The 12,433-nt window shown below is 39.7% G+C and overlaps 1 protein-coding gene across 1 annotated transcript in view; it reads right to left on the bottom strand.

Moving 5' to 3' along the window:
* The window catches only part of NKAIN3 (sodium/potassium transporting ATPase interacting 3), a 660,746-nt gene that overhangs the window by 254,757 nt on the left and 393,556 nt on the right, over nt 1-12,433 (bottom strand). The gene's annotated exons all lie outside the window — the stretch shown is intronic.

The following is a 12,433-nucleotide window of genomic DNA, read 5'->3' as shown; positions in this document are numbered from 1 at the left end:
AGTCATAAATTCCTAAAAGTCATAATTCTAAATCTCTAGGAAATTTAGGATATTGGTGAATGAGAGATGTACAGAAGGAGAGATGTATACTGCTGGTGGTCTCAAAATGTCATTTTGAAGGATTTTTCTGTCTCTCATCCTTCTTTCAGAAAACAAAAAGTATCTAGCTATAGTCTTTAACCAGAATGTTGGGCCTGACATGTGTTAAGATTCCTTATTAGAAATAAGGTTATAAATGTCTTAAATTTGTATCAGTGAAGGTCCCAAAAGGAAAGAGATGGTGTTTTCAAATTAGGATATTTCAAGGAGGTATATATTTGCAAAGGGAGTAATTGCAAAGATAGGGACAGGACATAAAAGAACTACAAAGGATAGTGCAGGAATCTAGAGGCAGCCACCGTGGAGGTTTTTCCTCTCCCAACCTGAAGGGACTAGGTTATCAAAGAGAAAGTCTTGGAGAGCAGTGATTTACATTCGAGGGACAAAGAGACAACTGACAGGGAGGCCAGGGGAATACAATCTCTGACTTCCTTCCCCTCCTTCCCTTCCAGCACCTGCTGGGTCTCCTTATTTGCCAAAATCTCTGGGAACCCAGAGGGCATGGAAGTCTTTACTACAGTCCACACAAGTGTAGTCTGGGTGTTTCAAGGAAGAAGAGGGGTGGAAAGTAGAAATAAAGGGTAAAAGGAAGCTATCTGGTATTAAATTGAAAGACATTTTGCATCTTTATGACTACTCCATGAGAACAAAAAGAGGTCTAACACCTTCTTGTGTGTCACGACAGAAGCAGGCCTTCCTCAATGGATAGAAAAGCATGTTTAGGAATGGTTGGAGTGCTGATGGGGAAATTCCATCCCTAGATGTTGAGCAACAAAGGCAGATAACCCAAGGGTACATACAAGGGGCCTTCTGAAACAGTGTTCATTTGGGCAGCAGTTGTGGAGGCCCCCTTTTACCCACTGCATTTGGAGACAGCACATAGGAATCCAATGCACCATCTGATTTGGGGAGGGGATCCCTGGCCTTGGGTTATTAAGATGCCAGTTGGAGAACCAACAGCTCTTTCCCAGAGTGATCAGGGGTTGGGGTCCAAGCTTGATTGTTTCAGCTCAAGTGTATGGTGGTGCTTTGGCCCAATTCACTAGCTTGTACTCTACAAGGATTGTTTGCCTTGGGCACTTGGGCCAGGCCAGTTTTCTTGGAGCCTTGCAGGATCTCAGCTTGTCCTTTAGGAGACCAGCCTGTAGCAATCAGTCTAGGACAACTTGACCTTTACACCTTTGTGGGTAATGTTTTGTGTGTTCACTTCCTAGCTCACCACTACATTTTCACTATTCCTATAACGTCAAAGTTTTAAAGTAGTATTTGAGCATTGTGGAATCATATTGGATATATGACGAGTCAAAAAAAATCTTTCTGAGTGTTTAAATTCCAGAACTGACTCTAATTGAATGAACTTCATTAAGTTGTTTCATTTTTCTAGTGCTGTTACCTTAAACAAAGAAGAGGGACTGGATAAGATGATTTCAAAGGATTCTTTTAGGACTAACATTATTTGGTTATTTCCGTTTATCTCTAGAACATTAAAGAGTGATCTTAACATTAGGACCTGAACAAAATTTCTGAGGATGAACCTCTCTGTGCTTAGTGATGTATAAATTATAGATAGTGTCAGGAGAATTTTTATTTTTTTAACATCTTACTACCTATATTATAGGATGCCTACATTATAGGATGCATGCCTCTTTTTGCATTGACTAACAAATTTTGGGGTTTCAATATGTTTCCATATGAACTAATGGAGAAAAACAGCAGCATAGAGCTTCCAAATCAGCTTTTATATGGAGGTGGATAAAAAGGAGGTGGATAAAAAGGGTCCTTTTGGGACCCTCATTGATATAGCTTTTATATGGAGGTGGATTTGCATTTTATAAGACCCTTGATAAAGCAAAGTACCTACCTTCACTGCAGGTCAAGAGATAAAGGTGAAAGCTACTAAAGGACAGGGATCAACAAAATTCTTTTAGATAATTAAGTCATGAATTCAGTGGGATACACTGGCTTTACCAGTCGGATATATTCACTTTATTTATATGACGCATTATATCGTTCAGCATTGTACCAACAAAGCAATAAATAGGAAATCAAATCAGAAAGATGGGGCTGTCCTTTGAGAATCTGATTGTCAGAATTTGGCACCAACATTGGCTAATTTAAAATATAATTGGAAGCCTAAAAAAGTAATTTTTTAATTTTTATTTTGGTAACTACTCTATGGGTGTGAGTAACAAATATAGAATGTGTTATGGTAACAAATATAGAAAATGATACTGACCTCATCTAATAGACTGTACCTATTACTATCCTAACCAACAGGAAAATGTTCAGCTGAGAAATATATAATCCTGACTGAGGTTTGAATGAAGGTTCTTACACATCATGCACTATAAACACAAGCTGGAACATCCAGCTTACTAGTGACAAACTGGCTTCTATCTCAGGGGCAGAGAACATATGAGTAATTACAGTTTTCTGAATCTCCAAACTTTGAATAATGAACATGTATCACTTTTATCAACAAAAAAGAAGTTATTTTTCCCAGAGTGCAGGGTAGCTCTGTTGTCGGTTTTTTCATCCATGTTTTTCCTGGCAGGGAAACATCCTCAAAACATGCTACCTGTGACCCCACCGCTCTTCTTGACATTCACCCAAGGGGCTGCTCTCTATAGCTGCTATTCATTTCTATATGAGATTAAAAATATAGATAAATTTCTTAAATTTATCTTAACATAGAATTAAGTGGAAAATAACTCCTCGGAGAGAAGACTCTGAAAGGACTTATAAGATTTGGAGCATAGAAGAAGGTGTATCTAAATTTTCCAGTTATTAGCCCCCATTCACATTTTCATAAAAATAATTCTGTGATCTACATATTCAAAAGTGACTTATTCAGAAAGCTAACCTCTTCTTGAATTTGCATCTTATGCTATCAATGAAGTATTTAACTTGCAAGTAGTATTTTACCACCCAAGAAACATTTCCCTGGGTTTAGGAATTTAGAGCCTGATTTGGATTAACCTTTTGAATAACACTGATGCAGTTTTCCTGAAAGCCAGTTGTCCTCTGAACTACTTATCAGAAGCCTACACAGAGCAAATGTGCTACAAAGAATTAATGGACTACTGAGAGCATTTTTGTTATTGTGATTAGGTATTTCACGGGTAATGTCTTAGCTGCAATTCACACGGAGGAGTTAGCTCACGTTAACCCAAGTTCAGCTTTCCTGACAATTCTCACAAAAACCTCTGTTCCTTAGGTCTGTATTTATCCACCAGAAATATAGCAATACAGTGTGCCTTTATTTATGAACAAAAATCAAAGCAATTTTAAATTTTTCATAGATTTTGCAAAGTATTCTATTAGTTCAATTATATAACCTTATTGGAGAGCTTTTTTTACAGCCTAAAACTGCGCATATTGAACTTCAGAAGCGTCCAAATCACCTCGGGACCTTGTTAAAGGACAGATTCTGACTTAGTATCTCTGGGGTGGGGCCTGAGATTCTTATATGTTCCCAGACAATACCAAGAACCAACACTCTGTGAAGGAAGGATCTAGAAAATGAGACCTTTCTCTTCTATTTCTAGGGCACAGTCTATGAATTTTGCTACAATAACATTAAAGGTTAGAAACTATTGAGGTTAAAGATGTAATTGAAGAGCAGTAGACCTAGTTTCCAGCTGCAAATAAAGAAACTACGAACAGCCACTTCGCACTGGTGCTCCCACAGGTTCCACGCCAAATCTGAGGAGCCAAGAACATAATCTAAATGGCTGTGGAACTTCGACCTGCTCCAGGTTCTCTTTGGGATGTGCAGAGAGGTCGAATTGGATCCCTTTAGTGATATGAGGGCTATGCCAGGCCCTAGGTTTGCCGGTCTGGGTACATGCAGAGAAGAGACAACAAAGATTTAAATAAATATCCACGTAACTAAGGTTAAAGGCAAAGGGAGATGTTACAAACCTTTCTTGAAGTGCTTCACTCAGTTATTCAGTCTTAAATTCCAACAAATGTTTATGAGGTAGCTACTGGCCAGGACACTTAAAGTATGCCGTGGAGAAGATACCAAGTAGAATAACCTTGGGGTTCTGCCTTTGAGAGACTTGCAACCAATTAGAGAAAATAGGATTTTCACATACAAAATGGTTACTAATAATGCGAAGCACTATATGCTAAATGCTGAATCAGAAATAAGGTCTACATTTTGACCAGAAATTTCAGATGGATACTTGGTGAAGTGTATGACTCCTACTCTAATTCTCTAGTATAACTGCTTTCCTATCTTCCAAGATGATTATTTGATCTCTTTCTCTCTTCTGGTTTGGAAAGCCCTTCCTCATCATTCTCAGGGGCTGACCTCCCTCCTTTGTTGATAAAAAGGAAAGTAATCAGAAAAGAACCACCTTACCTTCCCATCACCAAATTAATTAAATCCCAAACTCCCTGCACTGTATTCTCCCTTTTCCCTCTTTTTGTATGTCTCTGCTCCTGCCTAAGCCCATCCTTTGGATTTTATCACCTCTAGTATACTCAAGGATCTCTCTTTTGTGATTTCTCCTCTCTCTGTTGAAAGATTAATTTCTTTCTCTCAACTAGAACAATTATCATCAACATGCAAATATACCCTAAGATTGCATAGACTTTCAAAGGAAAAAAAACTCCCCTGATACTACATCTTCTTCCAGTTCCTGCCTCAGTTTTCATTATCTCTTCAGTACTACTTTTCAGAGCAAGTTTTCATTCTTTTCACTTTCTTCTCATCCACACACTGAAAGTGGGATTCCTCCCTCCCAAACCCTCTGTCCATCAATGTGATTTTTATTTTGCCAAACCTGGTGGTCAATTTTGTTGTCTTCTTGGAAGTCCCAGTAACATATGACATGGTTGACCACCTCTCTTCTGGAAGCATCTTCTCTTGGTCTCCTTGTCGACACTCTCCTGGCTTCCTGCAGGTCTCCCTGGAAACTCCTTGGTGCAATCTCCAAACTGTGGCATTCCCAGGGCTTGGCCCCTTTCTTTTTTCTATCTACTCTCATTCTACTGGCAACTCATTCAGTGCCATGACTTTAAATCATCTTAAATGCCACAGTGTGGGGTTTTGAGATCTTTTCCTGATTCTGAAGTGTGCTGAGATTTAAGCTGAGAGAGCACAGTGCTGAGAATAAATCTTGACATGTCTCCAGGATCCAGGGCCATCTTCTGGGGTAGCCCAGGGGTGAGAGTCTGTATTGGTTTAGCAGCTTTTAGCATGAAGAGCTAACTAGTAAGGACAAAGAATGAGGCACAAGTTGCTTTGGGGAGGAACGCACAGACTGTGGAGTGCCCCAGAGCCCTTCATGCAAATTTGGGAGTACATGAACTATCCACTACTAACTTATAGAGTGCTGATGGTTGTGGAACGCAAAAGCTGTTCTGAGGTTTAGGGAAGGAAGACAGCACGTGTTTGTGGGATCAGGGTTGGATCAATAGTATTAGAAAAGTCTGGCTTGTGTTATGAGCATTTACTTGGGGCAGACTTTAGGAAAAGAGACAGAATTAGCAATATTAACAGATGTTCCCATTTTTTACACTGGGGGAGTGGGAGACCCCCACACACTGTGCAGTCCTTTATCTTTGTAATAGTTATTATGCTCATTAAATCTACTACTTCAGGGGCACTTAGTCCGAAGCTCTTACCTTCAGATCATAAGTTCACCAGATGGCCAAAATGACTACGGAAGATTTTTAAGGTTGGATATAAACCACATGTTGATGACACACAGGTCTTGGCTTTAGCTTTGTTTGCTCTCTGATTTATTTCCACTTACTCCTCCCAATGACCAGCTCCTGTTTTATAGAATGTAACTCATGTGGAAGACCTGATACGTGGCCAAGGATTAATAGAAAGAATGGAGAAAAGTGTTGTTATTGTTGTTTTAATGATAATCATTGGGAAAATACTAGAAATGGGCTTTTATTCAAAATCAATCTTCCTCCCACCATCACTGCTCTACAAAAATTTTTTCTAAGAAGTTTTCAGACCTTCTTAAGTTGGGTCGACTATTCACTTTTTTTCCAGGGTCTTTGACCAGGAGTTAAACACTTTATGTATACTCATATTTGGAGCTTTCCAAGATTTTGCATATTTCCACAAGTCAGAGCATGTTACTAATATAGTGTGAGGTCTCCTACAGCTTTAGAATATTAATGAAAGGCCCTAAGTTAGTGAACTAGTGGTAATTCCCTAGGGATGGAATAAAGAACTGCCGTGACTACATTTCTCTCCCTTTCCAGGATGGTGTTTATAAGAAGTCACAGGCTGAGGGGTCATCAGAATAAGGTTGGCATATTTCCTCTCATGGAAATCTGACCCTTAAATTTTACTGTGTGTTCTTGTTCCTCACCTCCTCTATTCTCACACTTCTGTGTAGGACAAGAGAACCTTGCTCTCAGGCTTAATGGGACTACCCCAACCCTAGAGGCTTTCAGACAACCTTTGGGAGGCCTTCCAGTCCTACTATTCACACCTCATTAGGCTCCTGACCCTTTAGAATGAGTTACTGACAAATGCCCACGACTTACAGGACATACCTGCCCAAGACAAGGAGGCCTGGAGGTCCATTTGGGGGCATCTAACAGTGGTTCCAAAGGACTGACGATTCCTTGTGATGAAACAGATAAGAATATTCCCTGGGGGAGCCCTGCTAATAGATCGGTTTTATTATTTTGTTTCTATGCAGGAAACTCCAGGCTGAAAGAGCTTCCCATTACTCAACAGTGATCTTATTAATGTTTTCCTACGGAGCTTTCCTCTGGGGCAGGTAAATAGGCAGAAAAAACCTGGTCCACCAGGGTTTGATGAGACGGGAAGCTCATTTGCACGTTTGCTCTATTGCCTGGTGCTGTGTACCTTCCACACTTGCCTGGTCTGTGCAACAAAGAGGCCACAATTTCTGGGACAGCCTTGAACAGCCTCAGGGGCATGTTTTGAAGACTCGAGTCCAGAAATGGGAAAAAAGATCTTTCAGTTAATTACTGAACTTTGTAATTAGAGGAAAGCATCCTCCTCCTCCTCCTCCTTCCCCTCCCCCTCCTCCAGAGAAGCAGTAGGTTTACAGAAAAATCACACAGAAAATTCAGAGTTCTCACTCATCTCCACACTGACCCTCCCCAACAGAATTCCCTGGTATTAACCTTTTGCATTAGTGTGGTACTTTTGTTAAATTGATGAAATTATTATAATTATACTATGGCTGATAGTTTACATTACCATTCATTCTGTGTTTTTCACTATTTTTGTTTAAAAATTTTTGGTCTGGAATCATTAAGTAGGTAACCATAGATTTCCAAAGAGTTTTATAATCAAATGTTTCAAAGGGACCTGACAAGTGTTGATATGTGTATAAAGTGAGAAATTTTCTATTTCATATAAAACATAGAAGCTGATCCTCTACAAAGAAGCAAAAAATTCAACTTTTAATCTATTGTTTTGGGTACTGGTTGTTTAGAGTCAATTATGATGAAATAAAATATGGTAAGTATTTGTGTATTTTCAAATATAATCAATTTGCCATCACTAATTGCTATCATTATACAGTACAAACATAAGATTAATTGTGATTTCTGAGTTCTCTAATTAGGTTCTTTGTAGCAAAATTTATATCAGTGACATGATTTCCTTTTGTTTAGAATATCAGTAATTAATTCAGTTTTCCAGTACCTGATGATCATACAAGTGCAGTTTATGTATGAAGAAGGGAAGTTTATACATGAGGAATAGATATAAAAGGTTCAATCAGTGGAAGTACCCCCACCAAAATGCTGTCCCATACATAAATTACTGTAAATTTCATCTTTTGAGAGTACAAAGAGAAACTTAGTTTAGTATTGGTTTCAAATGAATGTGAAAAAAATGTACTAAGAAAATTCTGGCAGGAAATATTGCCATATGTGACGTGCATATGTGGTTGTGTGTGTGTGTGAATCTTTTCACTGGCTTAACTGGTTTATAACTTTGAAAGCTGCATAAAAGGAAAATCCCTTATTTCTCTTTTTTTGGTTCATTTATCATGAGGCACTAATATAGGATATTTTGAGGACTGCCATGCCACAGATCAGGAAATGAATATTGTAATTAAGTTAATTACTAACAGGATTGGAAAGTTGGCCTTCCCAACCACAATTCTTAGCCTCCATGTATTTCTGAAGCATTGAGAAGGAAGACAATCAGTCATAAGTGTGGGGGTGGGGTGTTTTCCACCTAGAATCACCTTTACCCAGCACTGCCCTGATTTGAGCTCCTTAACACAGAGTTCAATTTCAAACCTGGGGCAGATACTTGCCCACATGGAATGTATGGCATTGGTCTAATTGTGGAAAGAGGGAAGAGTCATTACTCAGATAGTTCCTGTAATATTATTCCAAATTACATAATAGCTTCCGCTAAAATTCTATCACTAATTTGTATTACTAAATGTTAAGATATGAGAATATGATGAAACTTTCTTAGACAGTCCCCAAATACAAATCTGTTCACACGTGCTGTAGAGAGAGGGTCCCAGGTCATCAACTGTGAGAGGAAAGGTTCCTCCTTCAAGACCACAGGCTTGGACTTTGGGGTTACAAGTCAAGCTTCTTATTATCCCATAAATCACTGGATAAATATTCCATGCTACAATCTGTGGGAGTTTCAGAATCAAAGAATATACAGTTGAGATACATCACAATCAGACATAATGTCATGGTAGCTTGGCAAATATTGAAAGCATTTAAAAATCTTTTTCAGGTGTTTTCTCTTTTTGCTTTATTTTTTTATTATATTTTTATTCTTCAGATACAATCTGAACTCTCTTGCAAGGATTACAATATCTAAGGTCTCTGGAGAAGGTAGTCATTTTTCCCTACCCCCTTTGCCCCAGATTCTCTTTCTGGAATGCTGAAGGCAATGTCATCTGGCTCACAGTTCATCTAGGATCCCCAGATTCTCTCTTGTCTGGACTGAACCCTGAGCTTTTTGTCTTTTGTTGCTCCGAGCTGAACATTCTACCTGGAACAACATCCCAAGTCTTCTTCTCTCTCCCTTCCTTCTCTTCCTTCCTTTCTCCTTCCCGGGGACTCGTTCTCCTAACATGTCCATCATGATGTCATAAGGCTAAAGAAGAAAACCCTCCATTCTTATTTGGCTTATCCCTAACTAGTGATTCTGTTCATTTCCTCTTCTTCTTTCTTTGAAGGCAATTTTAGAGACTTTTTACCACGAGTCTGTGCTGCCATGTTCTTGCTCCTTCCCAGCTCTGACCCTTCTCTCCCAACTGTCCCCAGCATGCACATCCCTGCATTAGGGATGACCTCTTCCCATGTCTGAGAGGTAAAGCCACTACTTTCCAAGGACAATATTTGCAGAGAGGAAGTGCATTTCTCCATGTGATTACATTTCTACTTCCTCAGTTTCACTTCATCTCTAAATCCACCTTAAATTTTTTTTAGAGAGGAGAGAGTTCCAATTTCATAAGTCAATACTCACTAATAACACCTGCCCCTTACAGCCTACATCAGTTATATGCTCCAAGATTTTGAGGAGAAAGAATGGGGGTGGATTGGGGGGTGGGACGTGGACGACAGGTGCCTCTTGTAAGGAGGCTCATCTCTCTCCATTTTGTCTCATTTTTGAGCTACCTGAGTGTGGGTCTTCTAGGATTTCTACCAGGCAGGGTTCCTGCCAGTGACTGTGTTGGCGACTGCTCTGGGCCAGGCACTTCTGCTCCCAATCATGGGGCTGAAACTGAGGGCTATGTGGCAGAGGATGTGGCATCTTGTGCTACAAGAAACACTTTCGGCAGCTTTGTTTCACTAGGGGGCTGTGGGAGTGAGCACACTAAGCATTTTATGGCCGTCCCTCTTGCACACCCTCCCTCCTTGTTTCCTTTGATACTGTGTGGGGCTGTGCACAGATTAGAGATAATATATGCAGGGGCCTGACATTCCATTAGTGAATGCTATTGTTGTTGCTGTGTTTTACCACCCAGTGGCTTTTTCCCATTGCAAGGAACATGGGACTTGAGAGAGAATTCAGGATTACAGACATAGATTTGCGTTTTATACATGAAACTCCCATCCAAGAGCACAAGATTCCTGAGACAGTAGGTACTGCAGTGATTAGGAAATTCAGGGCTGTGCGAAGGTGGGAGATGGAATTATCAATGGAGAAACAAAAGAAATGGGGAGGAGAAAGGTGTTTACTCATACATACTTTTATTTTCACTTTCAAAATATTCTGAAATAATAATGCCCATAACATCTCTGTGAGGTGTGAACTAATTTTTCCCCATTGTACAGATGAGGAAACTGAGGCTCAGTGATGGTGGGTAACTTGACAAGTTACTCAAATATTGGCGGCAGAGTGAGGATTTGGAGTCAGGAGTGCCAGGTTCCCGAGCCCATGCTCCTACCCTGCCCTTTGCAGCCTCCGCTCATCCAAAATAAGGAACCATCAAAACAAGGAGCCAACACAGCAAGGAAGCTATGGGCTGCCCTGCTCTGCTCCTGCAGCTGACGGTCACCCTGCCTCGGATCCCAAGGCAACCACTGAAGAGTAAGATAGAGGTGGAACATTTCCCTTTGGTAGAAAAAGCCTGTCAGGGGATTTTTATTAAATTTCCACTGAATAATCAGGGTGTGAATTTCTCTTTTCTGTAAGATGCACAATCCTTCAGGGCCATTAAAACCTAGCTCTGAATTAAAGATATTTGTAAATCAACTTCCTTGGAAGCTTACTGTTTAAACACTATTGCTATTTCTTTCTGCAGAAATGTTCAGTCTTCTGCCTGAGTTGAAAGGAGATGTTGGGAATTGAATAACAGCCCTCCAAAAAGGCAAGTTCGGGTCCTAACCCTGCTGGTGTGAACTTATTTGTAAATAGGACCTATGGAGATGTGATTATTAGTTAAGGTGGGGCCAAAACGGAATGAGGGTGGGCCTTAATTCAATACCGCTGAAGTCCTTATAAGCAAAGGACATTGTACATGGGAGAGAAGGCTACAGGGGGAAGCCGGAAGTCACGGGTACCTGGGAGAGAAAGGAGAGGACATCACCATGTAATGGGGGAGCCAAAGAACCCAAGATTGCCGGCCACCTGGAACACCACTGACCTTGGGAGGAAGCAAGCCTTCTAGCCTCTGAAAGCATGAGCCAATAAATTCCTGTTGTTAAACCAAACCATTGGGTGGTATCTGTCATAGTAGCCTGGAAACTAAGACAAGAAAAAACACTCTAAATTTCATATTAATATTTGTATAAGATATCTTAGTATTTTCCTTTTATACCTTTGCATATCATTTCTTAATTATGTCCCTTGAAGGGTTAATAGCAGATTATATTATTTTTAATATAATCTGGAGAAGGTGTTAAGGGGAAGCACGTCTCATTCTCTGAGTCAGAGAGGCGGAGTCTTGCAGGCAGAGGGAAGGGAGGCCGAGGAAATTCACTGCTTGGACGGACTTTCCACTTTGAAATAATAAGCAATGTCATCTGCAGAGCTTGGGGGTGATGAGGAAAGTGATAGATATTAGAAGCACTGGGATGGGGGAAGGATGCTATTCTGGATGCACCATATCACAGTTCTGATGCAGCCTGTTTGGGTGATTTTGCTGTACATACTCAAAAAAGCCTTTTATTTATTTACTTATTTTTAGGGTCAGATCTCCCATGAGCCTTTAAGAACCAAAGCTTCATTATTACATGATTGTGAAGAGCTACTTTTAATGAAGAGTGTTGGTCCTCCAATACTAATTAGGCTAAATCCCATTATAATTGTCTGCTTTATGGCTTGCACCTTATTTTGCTGTAGAACATCATTTGTGTTCAACAGGAAGAAAGGCTCCATCTATAGTATGCTTCTAAGTTCGGACTCTCTCTCTTGCTAAAGCAATATTCTGATGCAAATACATTAGAAATATTAATATAGAACATTTTTAAAAATTGAAGCTTTGGGGTAAAGACCCACCTGTAAACTTAATAGACTCCCAAGTCTATGAAAAAGGAGTGAACTTGACATACTTTGATTAGTATTTTCCGGTCTACAAAAGCATATGTTGCCCCAAAATTCCTGGGTCCATTACAGTCACACTTAGAATTTGTTTACTGTGTGATAATGAATTTATATAGAACAATTTGTCCTCCCTCAATTTCCTCATAATCAAAAGAAAACACGTATTTATTTAAATTATGTATGTCTTTGCATAATAATAATAATGTCTGACATTTATTGAATGCCTACTACATGCCAACTTTGTTTGGAGTGTTTACCTAAGTATCATCTCATTTAATGCTTCCAGAAACCTTTTGAGGTTGGTTTTACTATGATGTAAAATCATGAGGACAGTGATATTTTTCATTG

Source organism: Choloepus didactylus, chromosome 14 (assembly GCF_015220235.1).
Source record: "Choloepus didactylus isolate mChoDid1 chromosome 14, mChoDid1.pri, whole genome shotgun sequence".
In the NCBI taxonomy this organism is placed as follows: domain Eukaryota; kingdom Metazoa; phylum Chordata; class Mammalia; order Pilosa; family Megalonychidae; genus Choloepus; species Choloepus didactylus.
The sequence above is the reverse complement of the archived record's forward strand: the minus strand, read 5'-3'. Positions and strand labels throughout refer to the sequence as shown.